Source organism: Schistocerca gregaria, chromosome 1, assembly GCF_023897955.1.
Source record: "Schistocerca gregaria isolate iqSchGreg1 chromosome 1, iqSchGreg1.2, whole genome shotgun sequence".
Taxonomy (NCBI): domain Eukaryota; kingdom Metazoa; phylum Arthropoda; class Insecta; order Orthoptera; family Acrididae; genus Schistocerca; species Schistocerca gregaria.
The window spans coordinates 1,036,522,807-1,036,537,846 of record NC_064920.1 but is presented as its reverse complement, the minus strand read 5'-3'; the positions used below and the strand labels follow the sequence as shown (position 1 = coordinate 1,036,537,846).

The 15,040-nt window shown below is 46.2% G+C and overlaps 1 protein-coding gene across 1 annotated transcript in view; it reads right to left on the bottom strand.

Moving 5' to 3' along the window:
- Positions 1-2,205, bottom strand: part of LOC126279569 (mediator of DNA damage checkpoint protein 1-like) — a 417,602-nt gene extending 415,397 nt beyond the window's left edge. The window contains exon 1 of the mRNA XM_049979688.1: positions 1,918-2,205. The gene's annotated coding sequence lies outside the window, so the exon portion shown is untranslated. The remainder of the gene's footprint in view (positions 1-1,917) is intronic.
- Positions 2,206-15,040: the final 12,835 nt, after the last annotated feature.

Genomic DNA, 15,040 nt, shown 5'->3' with positions numbered 1-15,040 from the left:
GTGTACTCCTGAGTCACAATGACTCTTCAAAATAAATTTCTGTCCAATTAATTAACTCCGAACGCCCATCATCTAATAGGCCTCATTCAATGCAGAATTTACATTGGTGGCAGTGGGTTGTTAATGTGCCGTGGCGCACGCACAGTAACAAACAATAAAATGCAGGATCAAAGTGATCCTGGTGAACACTTCAAGGGTTAATGTATTAAAATAAGTTCGAACCTGAGTTTCAATTTCGACGCGAGAAAGAGTGCCACTCACTGATACGTGAAAATATCACCAAACAGGCTAAACGTAACTGACAAGTTGCTAACGTGCAGAACACTGACGTGACTAGCGCTGGCCCCGATCTAGATTTTAGCCAATTTCTGTGCTGTGACGAGCCACTAACGACCACCGGGCCTCATACCAAATACTCAGAAAATGTCTCTGAACGGTCTCTGAAAACATTTCGGTGGAGTCCTGGTTCACTCTGCAGGCCTCAAGGGCGGTGCACTGCTGCAATCATGCATCGCATGCATGTATCTACATGTTCATTTACATGATTACTCTGCAATTCTCAAATAAGTGACTGGCAGAGGTTCATCGAACCACCTTCAAGCCATTTCTCTTCCGTTCCGCCGGCCCGAGTGGTCGAGCGGTTCTAGGCGCTACAGTCTGGAACTGAGCGACCGCTACGGTCGCAGGTTCGAATCCTGCCTCGGGAATGGATGTGTGTGATGTCCTTAGGTTAGTCAGGTTTAAGTAGTTCTAAGTTCTAGGGGACTGATGACCCCAGACGTTAAGTCCCATAGTGCTCAGAGCCACTTTTATCTTCCGTTCCATCTCGAACAGCGCGCGGGCAAAACAAACATTAAAATATTTCTGATCGCTCTTTGATTTCTCTTATTTATGATGAACATTCCTCCCTATGCATATTTTCACACTCTGAGGACAAATCGTGACAGCAATTTCATATGATCCTGCCGCAACGAAATATGCCTCTGTATTAATGACTGCCAACCCAATTCATTTATCATATATGTGGCTCTCTCTCTCTCTCTCCCCTCTTTCGCGATAATACTCAACAACCTGTCCTTTGAACTTTTTCGATGTCCTGTGTCGATCCTATCTGATGGGGGTCCCTCACCGCATAGCAATCCCCCAAAAGAGGACTTAAAAGCGTGCTGTAGGTAGTTTCTTTAGAAGACCTGTTGGATTTTCTCAGTGTTCTGACAATAAACCGTCGTCTTTGGTTTGCTTAACCCACAACTTTATCTATGTGATCGTTCCAAGTAATTTACTCTTAACTGTAATGCGTATGTATTTAGCTCAATTTCGAGCCTATAGATTTGTGTGATTTATCGTGTAACCGAAATTTGGCAGATTCCTTTTGGTTCTCAGACGGTCCATAAATAAAAATTATCAATATACTGTAATATTACACGCAACTGAGGAAGACAGGACTAAAAAAGTTGAAGACGTCGTATCGATGACTCCACACTTATCATTAATTAGGGTCAATTGACACTTTTCGCACCATACACATACCGTTTTGAAATTTGCTTTGATCATCTGATGACTTTATAAGGCGGTAAATCACAGCATCATCTGCAAAAAATCTAGATTGCTACAATCAGATTGTCTCCTAAATCGTTTTATGTGGATCAGGAACATCAGAGGACCTGTAACACCTCCTAGGGGAACGCCAGATATTATTTCTGTTTTACTCGATGACATTCCGTCAGTAACTACGAAGACAAGAAATCACGAATCCAGTTGCACAACTGAGACGGTAGTCCATAGGCACGTAATTTGATTAGAAGCCGCTTGAGGTAAGGTCTTAACATGTAAAGGCTGTTACTACGAAACGAGCGATGTGTCAAACAAAAGACGATGCACGGGCGGTCGTCTTTGGAGAGTAGGTGGCGTACTTACGGATGACGAGCTGTGGCCGGAGTCTTGGGTGAATACAGGCAGCGCTAGGAAGCTGTGGCGAACGACACAGACAGACACACACGCGACGCGCGCACCGTAGGCCGGCGGCCGGAGAACTGACGGAGCGCTCGGTGGGTCCGTGTTCTCCAGCAGCCTGCCAGACCGGCCGCAGCTGGCGCTGGAGGGGGAACTCACGCCACCCCGGCTGGCCGAGCCGAGGTATGCCACACGGCGCTCCAGAAGGCGGCGGTCGAGTGCTGCGCCACCCTCCAGCGGATCACAACACCGTGTCTCCTGGTTGGGAATTAACCACAACAGCTCAAGACCGTGTCAAGAAAATTAGGCTGGGGGAGCAACTCCGAACTCACTTGAAATGAAACACCGGCGAGCCTGCCGTTGTGGCCGAGCGGTTCTAGGCGCTTCAGTCGCAGGTTCGAATCCTGCCTCGGGCATGGATGTGTGATGTCCTTAGTTTAGTTAGGTTTAAATAGTTCTAAGTTCTAGGGTACTGATGACCACAGATGTTAAGTCCATAGTGATCAGAGCCATTTGAACCATTTTTGAAACACGGCCGAACACACACACACACACACACACACACACACACACACACACACACACAGACACAGACACACAAACGCACGCGCGCACACGTACACATACATGCTGAAGAGATCGAAAGAATGCCGCAAGATGCTCTCCTGACGCAACGTTCGCCAGAAACGAAATGTTCACTACGATAACAATGATTGGCCAGATGATCAACTATAGTACACTGTAAGTAGGCTGTTAAGGTTTTAATGTTAGTAACGTCACCTAGCGCTCTGTATGAAAATCATTGGCTGTCCTGTGGCTGGTTGGCATTGTTGGAATGTTTGCCATTGTAGTGTTGGGCAGTTGAATGTGAACAGCGCGTAGCATTGCGCAGTTGGAGGTGAGCCGCCAGCAGTGGTGGATGTGGGGAGTGAGATGGCGGAGTTTTGAGAGCGGATGATTTGGATATGTGTCAATCAGAGACAGTAAAATCGTAAGACTGGATGACTGGATGTCCTGATTTATATATATATATATATATATATATATATATATATATATATATATATATATATATATATCATTTGCTAACTATACCTATCATTAGTTAGTGCCTTCAGTAGTTTGAATCTTTTATTTAGCTGGCAGTATTGGCGCTCGCTGTATTGCAGTAGTTCGAGTAACGAAGATTTTTGTGAGGTAAGTGATTCACGAAAGGTATAGGTTACTGATAGTCAGGGCCATTCTTTTGTAGGGGTTACTAAAAGTCAGATTGTGTTGCGCTAAAAATATTGTGTGTCAGTTTAGTGTCGATCAGAATAAGTGAGGAAAGAAATGTCTGAGTACGTTCAGTTCTGCTCAGCTGTCTAATCAAATAATGTAAGAGGTCTATCAGAACAGTCATTCATAAATTTTTCTAAGGGGACGTTTCAACACTTTGCACTGAGGTAACAGAAGCCGTGGGATGGCGTCAGCATCGTGTACACAATGTATAAAAGTGCAGTACATTGGCGGGGCTGTGATTTGCACTCAGGTGATTCGTGTGAAAAGGTCGCCGACGTGCTTATGGCCGGCCGCGGTGGTCTCGCGGTTAAGGCGCTCAGTCCGGAACCGCGCGACTGATATGGTCGCAGGTTCGAATCCTGCCTCGGGCATGGATGTGTGTGATGCCGTTAGGTTAGTTAGGTTTAAGTAGTTCTAGGGGACTGATGACCACAGATGTTAAGTCCCATAGTGCTCAGAGCCATTTGAACCTTGCTTATGGCGAAACAGTGGGAATTAACAAACTTACGCTAAATTCTAGTTGGACGCATGGGACATTCCATTCCGGAAATCGCTGCGAAATTCAGTATATCGGGATCCACAATCGCAGGAGTGTGCCGAGAAGACCAGATTTCAGGCATTACCTCTCACCTCGGACACTTAACGAGCCAGAGTAGCGGCGCTTGCATAGAGTTGTCAGCGCTAACTGACAAGCAACACAGCGCGAAATAAGCTCAGAAATCAATGTGGGACGTACGACGTACGTATCCGTTAGGACACTGCGGCGAAGTCGAGCGTTAATCGGCAATGGCAGCAGATAACGGACGAGAGTGCCTTTGCTGAAAGCACGACATCGCCTGTAGCGCCTCTGTCTAGTAAGGTCATCCGAAGACCAGTATCAGTTGCAAAGCGATTTAGAAAAGATTGCTGTATGGTGTGTCAGGTGGCAGTTGACGCTAAATAACGAAAAGTGTGACATGATCCACATGAGTTCCAAAAGAAATCCGTTGGAATTCGATTACTCGATAAATAGTACAATTCTCAAGGCTGTCAATTCAACTAAGTACCTGGGTGTTAAAATTACGAACAACTTCAGTTGGAAGGACCACATAGATAATATTGTCGGGAAGGCAAGCCAAAGGTTGCGTTACATTGGCAGGACACTTAGAAGATGCAACAAGTCCACTAAAGAGACAGCTTACACTACACTCGTTCGTCCTCTGTTAGAATATTGCTGCACGGTGTGGGATCCTTACCAGGTGGGATTGACGGAGGACATCGAAAGGGTGCAAAAAAGGGCAGCTCGTTTTGTATTAACACGTTATAGGGGAGAGAGTGTGGCAGATATGATACACGAGTTGGGATGAAGTCATTACAGCACAGACGTTTTTCGTCGCGGCGAGACCTTTTTACGAAATTTCAGTCACCAACTTTCTCTTCCGAATGCGAAAATATTTTGTTGAGCCCAACCTACATAGGTAGGAATGATCATCAAAATAAAATAAGAGAAATCAGAGCTCGAACAGAAAGGTTTAGGTGTTCGTTTTTCCCGCTCGCTGTTCGGGAGTGGAATAGTAGAGAGATAGTATGATTGTGGTTCGATGAACCCTCTGCCAAGCACTTAAATGTGAATTGCAGAGTAGTCATGTAGATGTAGATGTAGATGACTGGGCCCTTGATGACTGGAAAACCGTTGCCTCGTCATGTGAGTTGGTAAGAGCTAATGGTAGGGTACGAGTGTGGCGCAGAAACCATAAGCTAAGGACGCAAGTTGTCAACGAGGCACTCTGCAGGTTGGTGATGGGGTCTGAAATGATGTGGGCTGTGTTTACATGGAATAGACTGGGTCCTCTGGTCCATATGAACCGATCATTAACTGGAAATTCTTATGTTGAACCACCTGCTGACCATTTTCAGCCTTTCGTGGACTTCGTATTCCGTAACAACGATGGAACTTTTATGGATGATAAAGCGCCATGTCACCAGGCCACAATTTTCCGGGTTAGTTGTGCGTTGTGGACAATTCGAGCAAATGATTCGGCCAGACAGATCGACTGACACGAATCCCATCGGCCATTTACGGGACATATTCGCCAGGTCGGATAGCGCACAAAATCCTGCACCGGCAACACGTTCGCAATTACGAACGGCTTTACAGGCAGGATGGCTCATAATACCTGCGGGGGCTTTCAACGACTTTTAGAGTCCTTGCCACGTCCAACTGGTGCTCTACGCTGGGCAATACGATGTTAGGAGGTATCCACGGCTTTTGTCACCTCGGCATAGTTCACCAGATACTGCACTAACATCACACGGTAAGGTGGCGTTTCCGTGGAGGATGCTGGGAGCGAAAGCCTAATTGGCTGCTGATACAAGCTCCGCCTCCTCCTCCCAGGGCAGCCAGCTTACAGCTTGTAATAGGAAAGAACGCGTGATGATTTTATGCATCACACAAGTGACACGAATGTAGATGCCTAGCCGCTTGAGGGACTAAGTACAGCCTATTCGCTCATTTTTCTGAGTAATAATAATAGTAACCACCACACGTAACCGCACAGGACTCAACACAGTTTTCACAGTGGCCGCTCATTGCTACGTTGGACAATGATGGCAACGAGTGTAAACATTTCGTAGAATTCGAAGTCGGCCGACGCTCACCGATCGAAAAAGGGCGATCTTCTGGTGTGTGAGTGTAGTCTGGTTAATGAGGCACAACACCAGGTCTTCAAGTTCAAGGATCCGGCGTCCTATCACCAGTCTGGCCAAGGGTTTATTATATCCCTTCCCCTTGTCTCTGCCAACGCTTTGTTAATGCGAAAAAAAAGCGAGTAGCAGCGTGACTCGTCCACATTACATTGTAGTTCCCCTGTAAACGGCAGTGTAAATCTGCTCCAACTCAGAGGAACGCAAGAATATACCACCTAGCAAAGCACTGTGATCTTCAAAGCAACCTTCTAGTGCAGGGCAGCTTCAGTTTCCTTATTGCAACTACGTACTCCTTAACAGGTTTCCAGCAGCCAGAGTAGCGGTTTTCATGTCCCGTCGACGATGTTGTCATTAGTGACAGAACACTCACATTGCAGGAAACCTAAAGTAGATGATCGGACGGGCTCACTAACTGCCGTCCTGCCAGAAACGAGCCCACTCTTCTTATCACCTCGCTCAATTAGTTTAGTGATACATTTCCTTCATTGCAGTAAAATATTTCTAAATAAGAAGGCCAAGACAGCTGGAAAAGTTCGGATTTCGACCTATAATGCAATGTTTATTTGGCAAAGTTGTTGAAACAATTATCCTCACATTTATTACACTCCCTGGCTAATTTTGAAAATGTTTCACGGCATATGATATCAAGCGTTATGTTACTAGAGGCTCTGCTTAAACTTTTCATGAATGACACTGCAAATAATTCGCATTTCCATTAAAAATATTTCGTTCAGTATCTTAGTGCATGAAAATGAGTTGGAGGTCATTCACCCCTTGACGCGCGAACCTTTGCTAAAAACTTCATATCGATGTCTCGAATCATTTGTGATATGTCCACGTTGCGTGAGACGCTTGTAATTGTAGGAATTGCATTTCCTCTTGCAGTGCAAAGAATAGTAAACATCAGATGGCGGAGCCAACGCTATGCATGTCTTAAGACAGAGGCTGTTACAAAGTACGAAAATGATTCATTGAAATCGAAATCGGACACAGTACAAAAACAGAAGTATTAATCCATTGTGAACATGTATCATTACTCAGAAGACTATTCCAAAAATGTACGCGTATTTTTAGCCACTCTGGAGGTTTATCTATTACACAAAACCTGTCGATGAACTGCTTTCCATTCTGTCGCTCCACAGGTTTCTTTTCGTATTGAATTTCCGGATCAGATGTCAATGACTTTTGTACTTCATTCCAGATACAGACCGGGTTCACCAAGTATGACATTCCTGATGTTACACAGTTTTACTCTTGATTAAAATGTTTGTGAAGGCCTACGGTTTAGGCAATTCGGGAAGACAACAGTTTGAGTGTTTCACATGCACGTTTTAAGTAAGGCTGCAGTTGTTTTTAATGTATGGAGCTTCTCAGGTGACAGAAACAGACAAAAAACCATGTTCAGCTGTACCAAATCACTGTGCAAATTTTGGCAACCCGAAAAAATTAACCCCACAACAATTAATGATACTACATTTAATAAATTCCTAACAGTGCGTGTTGAATCATTATTTATTATCTTCCTTTTTGTGATGTCCTTAAATGGTTTAGTAGTAGTTTGGAAACGAGACCTCACCAACTGAGTTATCCTACAGGAGCCTAATCCAAATCACCGTTCGGCATCAGACATCTTGATATACTGTACATGTTAAGAGGTTTTCCTGAATCAGTGCTGTCAAATTTCTTAATAGCTTCGCCCCTTCATTCGTCCACTCTTACCTGACAATGTTGGAGCTCTCTGCCTCTAGTAACCTCGAGAGCTGTTCTCCAGTGCTGTTATTTCGTTTCGTTGACGTTCGAGATGTAACTTTTGGCATTAGAGACGCTGGAATGAATGGCTTGCAACTGTCACGAAATTGATGCGTGATTCGTGAATCGGTCTGGGCTTTTTTTATCTCAGTTTGACGCGGCACTAGAGCACAATTTCTCCCTCCCCTCTTTCAGTTCATTATCTCCTCCATGTCACCGTCCTCCCTTCTCAAAAAATACAAAGACACACACAATTGACAAGACACAGATGACTGACAAAAGGTCTAATATTCGCTTTGATAAGTAAATATTGCATTCATCACTCAATATGACATTTATCTAGTCGGAAGAAAGTGCTTCACATGGATCACAATTTAATGAATTGCGATGTCACTTTAACAAATAAACTCACCGTTACAGTTAACTACTCTGGATGTAATATTTCGCAGTAACAACAGTAACAGCATTATTCAATGTAGCTGGAATTTCATTTCTGATGGCAACACATAATTTATATTAGCCCTAGATCTTCTTCAAGGAAAAAGATTTCCAGGAGGATGGTTCACTAGAGACTATAGTCAAATCTTGTTCAATATCTGTCCAAAGATACTACTTCTCAGACATCTGATCACACGGATCGAGAAGGAGGAAAGTGTCACCATCACATTTCGCAGCATCTACCGGAGGGAGAACCACAGTCTCTGCTCTGACAGGCCGCTAAACGGAATGCACATTCACTTTTCATAATCCACTTGTCAGATCCAAGGCTGAATTAAACGAGAGTTGAAGAGATCCACAACAGCTTGTGCTTAGCTCGTGAAAAGGACGGTGTAGCTACCAAGACGAATATTCGAGGAGCCTTCTGTAATAGCTCGGCGTTTCCATCGCCACGTCACAAAACATATTTACAATCACTTGAGGTGGGCGGCCACGGCGACGCACGAGAGGATGCAGGAGCGGTGCGGCTGTGATCGTTAGGACAGCGTCGTGCTCGACAGCGGAGTGAGACTGCGGCCAGGTGGCGGTCGTACTTACGGCGTCTGCGCGGTCTCGTCGGCGCGGCGGCGGCGTGCGTGCAGGCAGGTGACGTCTTGGTCCGCCGGAGGACGGAGGAGCACTGCGGCCGAGCCTCCGCCGCGCCGCCGCCGCCGCCGCGCGCGCTCAGCGCCATCTGGCTTGGCGTCGCCGCGTGCACCGCCGGCCAGCTGCAGCGCGCGGCCCACGCGCCGCATCTCACCTCCACCTGCCCTGCTGCAGCCTCCTACTCCCACCTCAACACTCCCATTCCATCTTCAAACTCACTCCCCCTGTCCTTCAACATTCTCTCTGGTTACTCCCCAATTCACACAGTTTTGGAGCTTCACATGCACTTGAAGTCTGACAACTATAAAGCAACACCGTTTTTTTTTCTTTATTGTGATTTCATTCCCCTGCCCCATATGGGCAGGGGAGGGCTGTCAGCGGCACAATCCGCCGCTCTTCAACCGAGTGACATGACAACTAAAATAAGAATTAAATGTTACATACATAAGGCGATAAAAAACGGGAACATAAAACAAAGTAATGGGAGAAAATAGAGGTAAAATAGACTGACATGGAGACGTTCATGGGGGACAGTTAAAAAAGTCACCAGAAAGTTAAAAAACACAGTTGGTGAATCTTAAAACACAGAGAAGACACTGAATGGACATGCACAGGTTAAAAGTCGGCCACGCCAGAACAACACACTTAAAACCCACTTGGAGCACACATGACGAAGAATATAACTGCCAGGTGGGACCTGTCGAGGGAAAGATCAGAGAGGATGGAAAAGGAGGGGAGAGCAAGGGGAAGCGGCGGTATGGAGAGAGTAGGGGCGTCAGTGGGTACACGGAGAGGCAGGAGACACGTGGGGTGGGAGATGAAGAGGGAAGACAGGGCAGGAGGGAGTGCAGAGGCACTGAAATGGGGCACAAGAGAGGGAGGGGGAGTAGGAGGGGGAAGCCACTCAGGAGGAAGGAGGGGAAGGAGAGGGAGCCCTGAGGAGGAGGCAGGAAATTGGGGTGTGAGTTGGTAGTAAGGGTAGATGTCAGGGCGAAGCTCATCATCCAGGAGGGGGAGATGGTGGAAGTTGTTGTGGGAAAGGAGATGGAGGGTGTGGAGATGGAGAGAGGGTGAGACACAACGGTAAAGGCGCGGTAACTGGTTGGAGGTGGAGAGGAAGGGAGACTCCAGGGGGTGAGGGGGATCAAGGTGGCGGACAATATATAGTGTGCGGATGTGTTCAAGGAAAAGGAGAAGGTGGGAGGGAAGGGGATGACGTCGTAGAGGATGGGGGACGGAAGGTGCATGCGGAAGGTGAGGCAGAGCGCATGGCGTTTGAGGATTTGGATGGCTTTATGGAACCGAGGAGGGGCGGAAATCCAAGCTACGCTGGCATAACGGAGGATGGGGCGGATCAAGGATTTGTATGTGCGGAGGATGGTGGAAGGATGCAGACCCCACGTCCGGCCGGACAGAAGTTTCAGGAGGTGGAGGCGGTTGTAAGCTTTGTTTTGGATGGTAAGGAGATGGGGAGTCCAGGTGATGTGGCGGTCGAGTGTGAGGCCAAGGTATTTGAGGGTAGGAGTGAGGTGGATAGGACAGCTATAAATCGTGAGGTAGAAATCATGGAGACAGAAGGAGCGGGTGGAAGCAGCACCGTTCATGCTAGCGCCCTAGATAACAGCCAGATTTGGTTTTGCCTCCGAGTTTCTTAGTGTGTTCACTGGCGCCACTACGTTTGCTCGCCTTATCACGCGAATTGTAAATGGTTGCGAAAACACACTTGACCTCTTGGCCACAAACAATCCAGAGCTGATAGAGAGCATCATGACTGATACAGGGATTAGTGATCACAAGGTCATTGTAGCTAGGCTCAATACCATTTCTTCCAAATCCACCAGAAACAAACGCAAAATAATTTTATTTAAAAAACCGGATAAAGTGTCAGTAGAAGCCTTCCTAAGAGACAATCTCCATTCCCTTATGAACTGACTATGCAAATGTAGACGAGATGTGGCTCAAATTCAAAGATATAGTAGCAACAGCAATTGAGATATTCATACCTCATAAATTGGTAAGAGATGGAACGGATCCCCCGTGGTACACAAAAAAGGTCCGAACGCTGTTGCAGAGGCAACGGAAAAAGCATGCGAAGTTCAGAAGAACGCGAAATCCTGAAGATGGGCTAAAATTTACAGACGCGCGAAATTTGGCACGTACTTCGATGCGAGATGCCTTTAATAGGTTCCACAACGAAACATTGTCTCGAAATTTGGTAGAAAATCCGAAGAAATTCTGGTCGTATGTAAAGTACACAAGTGGCAAGACGCAGTCAATACCTTCGCTGCGCAGTGCCGATGGTACTGTTATCGACGACTGCGCCGCTAAAGCGGAGTTATTGAACGCAGTTTTCCGAAATTCCTTCACCAGGGAAGACGAATGGAATATTCCAGAATTTGAAACACGAACATCTGCTAGCATGAGTTTCTTAGAAGTAGATACCTTAGGGGTTGCGAAGCAACTCAAATCGCTTGATACGGGCAAGTCTTCAGGTCTAGATTGTATACCGATTAGGTTCCTTTCAGATTACGCTGATACTATAGCTCCCTACTTAGCACTCATATACAACCGCTCGCTCACCGATAGATCTGTACCTACAGATTGGAAAATTGCGCAGGTCGCACCAGTGTTCAAGAAGGGTAGTAGGAGTAATCCATTTAACTACAGACCTATATCATTGACGTCGGTTTGCAGTAGGGTTTTGGAGCATATACTGTATTCAAACATTATGAATCACCTCGAAGGGAACGATCTATTGACACGTAATCAGCATGGCTTCAGAAAACATCGCTCTTGTGCAACGCAGCTAGCTCTTTATTCGCACGAAGTAATGGCCGCTATCGACAGGGGATCTCAAGTTGATTCCGTATTTCTAGATTTCCGGAAAGCTTTTGACACCGTTCCTCACAAGCGACTTCTAATCAAGCTGCGGAGCTATGGGGTATCGTCTCAGTTGTGCGACTGGATTCGTGATTTCCTGTCAGGAAGGTCGCAGTTCGTAGTAATAGACGGCAAATCATCGAGTAAAACTGAAGTGATATCAGGTGTTCCCCAGGGAAGCGTCCTGGGACCTCTACTGTTCCTGATCTATATAAATGACCTGGGTGACAATCTGAGCAGTTCTCTTAGGTTGTTCGCAGATGATGCTGTAATTTACCGTCTAGTAAGGTCATCCGAAGACCAGTATCAGCTGCAAAGCGATTTAGAAAAGATTGCTGTATGGTGTGTCAGGTGGCAGTTGACGCTAAATAACGAAAAGTGTGAGATGATCCACATGAGTTCCAAAAGAAATCCGTTGGAATTCGATTACTCGATAAATAGTACAATTCTCAAGGCTGTCAATTCAACTAAGTACCTGGGTGTTAAAATTACAAACAACTTCAGTTGGAAGGACCACATAGATAATATTGTCGGGAAGGCGAGCCAAAGGTTGCGTTTCATTGGCAGGACACTTAGAAGATGCAACAAGTCCACTAAAGAGACAGCTTACACTACACTCGTTCGTTCTCTGTTAGAATATTGCTGCGCGGTGTGGGATCCTTACCAGGTGGGATTGACGGAGGACATCGAGAGGGTGCAAAGAAGGGCAGCTCGTTTTGTATTATCGCGTTATAGGGGAGAGAGTGTGGCAGATATGATACACGAGTTGGGATGGAAGTCATTACAGCATAGACGTTTTTCGTCGCGGTGAGACCTTTTTACGAAATTTCAGTCACCAACTTTCTCTTCCGAATGCGAAAATATTTTGTTGAGCCCAACCTACATAGGTAGGAATGATCATCAAAATAAAATAAGAGAAATCAGAGCTCGAACAGAAAGGTTTAGGTGTTCGTTTTTCCCGCTCGCTGTTCGGGAGTGGAATAGTAGAGAGATAGTATGATTGTGGTTCGATGAACCCTCTGCCAAGCACTTAAATGTGAATTGCAGAGTAGTCATGTAGATGTAGATGTATCTGTACGTGAGTAGCAACAACAGCGCTTATCGGTAGCGCGTGTTGTGGTACCATCTTTGGAGCGGCCTCTAGTATTTCCGGTTCGTCGTGTGTTGAGCGAGTTGAGTTGGAACGGAGCGACAGTGAGGTCAGGACAGCCAGTACTCGCCCGACCGCTGGCGACACGCATGCACTCTCCGACGGAAGGATGAGGTCGCGAGAGCGCACGACCACGTCAAGGGCCGGAGTCAGCGAGTTTTCGTTGAATGGACCATGGTGTTCGAGTAGCGCAACTTTCACCTGTGTGTGTGTGTGTGTGTGTGTGTGTGTGTGTGTGTGTGTGTGCGTCCGCCTGTCGAAGTGCCCTCATGGCAATAAGTTGTCAGTCGACGATTTATTCTGGTATCTTTACTGTGCCTGACGTGAGTGGGGACGAGCGTTAGTTGGTCGTTCGGTCGGTCGTCTCGTCGCAGCGGACGACATGCATTTGGTCTTGCGACCGTGTTGTGTATATAGTTCCGCGTAGTCAGCGCCTACGCAACTTACCTACCAGAGCGCGCCCCGCTAAGCACAACAGCACAGGTGCAGCACTCGTCTGTCTCCGCACTACGAGATGGCGCTGCCTTAGAGACGGACCAAATTCTGCTTCCGACGATCCGCGTATTAATATGTAACGCAGCCAATGAGATTGCTGCTAACGTAGAACCTTTTCTCCTAGCAGATCACACTCGCGCAGTGATACCTAAATGCGCAAGGTATTATAACGAGTATACAGACCTCCGATTAGTCACTCTGCATTTGTCTGCACCAGTCTATACCAGTCTGCATTAGTCTGTACCAGTCTATAGTCAAGTTTCAGTCTACGCCTAATAAAATTACCATATTCCTGTATATAGCCATGAAGACAAATGAACAGACACTTTGTCAAGTATCAGAGATATGTGAGAATAAGATTAACATACCAAGACCAAAGGAACTTCAAATTGTCAATTGTAAACAGCATCCAGAATCAAGTTACGTAATGTCTACGCTTTTTATTATTTTAATAAATGTGTGTGAAAATTAATCAAGTTCTGTTTAAAGTTGGTCACCGTCAATCTGCTACTCTAAGCGTGCAAGTGGCATTTCTATCGTCTGACCTAACGGCACAAGGTAAACACGCCACGATAAGACCACGAGACATATTGCTGACACTCGCCTACTTCGTTAGAACGACAAGTCTAATAATCTGATGGTGTGTTTGTACCGAAGGTCTTACAGTACGCACACCACAGACCGCTTCTGGCTTCTCTATTTTTGTGCCGACTTATAATTCGTCCGTGTTGTTTCACAGTGACTGGATGTAGTATTGTGAGTAGTTGGTGGAATTGTTTTCCCGGATCCGTGTGTATCTTGTGGTTTTGAATTATCAGTTATTTTAATGTTGTCTGCGTACGGGATTTGGTAAGGGGGTTGGAAACGGTGATGAGTTCGGTTGGGGTGCAGCAGCGAGCAGGTCCATGCAGCGCTAGGGCAAGACGGGGCTGCTGGCGGCGTGCTGCCACTGCCGTATCGAGGAGGGGTAGCTGCGAGAGCGACGACTTCGTTGTACACCGAACCCTGGACGTTTAAGTTGAGTGAAGAGTTAACTGCTAATGCAACCTCGACTATTCTGAGATCTCGCCTTTGGTTGGCGGGTTGTTGCTCCCAGGGCCGCTGAGCCTGGCAGCAACGAGTGAAGTGCTTCGAGGCGGTGATATATTGCAGCCATCAATCTCTATTTATTATTCATCATTGAATTTAGTATTATTCTTATAAGTGAAGTGCAACCAGCGGTATTTTCTGCCTTGTGGCGGCTAACATCCCAGTTACATGCCCTGGAGGTTGTGTACTTTTACGGCAGTGAAACTTTCCTCGTCGTTTTGATGCTGTCCGACACGGCGTGTAGTTCCACAGCCTCTTGTTTTGTACTGTGGAAGGAGAAGAAATGGGGACATCACACAAAATTATATTGTAGAATATGAGAATTCCAAATTTATATAAAAATTTCGTATTACTGCTACATTTAGATCTCAACGTAAGAAACTGGAGCATCTGAATGAAATGTGAAACTATTTCCAAACATAGAACTTTCTGCTTGTAGTTGGCCTAATGGGCATTTCATATTGGTACTTCGTGAATTATATTCTGTTGTGTTGCTGTTTATGGTGGTGGTGGTGGTGGTTAGTGTTCAACGTCCCTTCGACAACGAGGTCATAAGGGACGGAGCGCAAGCTCGGGTTAGGAAAGGAAATCGGCCGTGCCCTTTCAAAGGAACCATCCCGGCATTTGCCTGAAACGATTTAGGGAAATCACGGAAAACCTAAATCAGAATGGCTG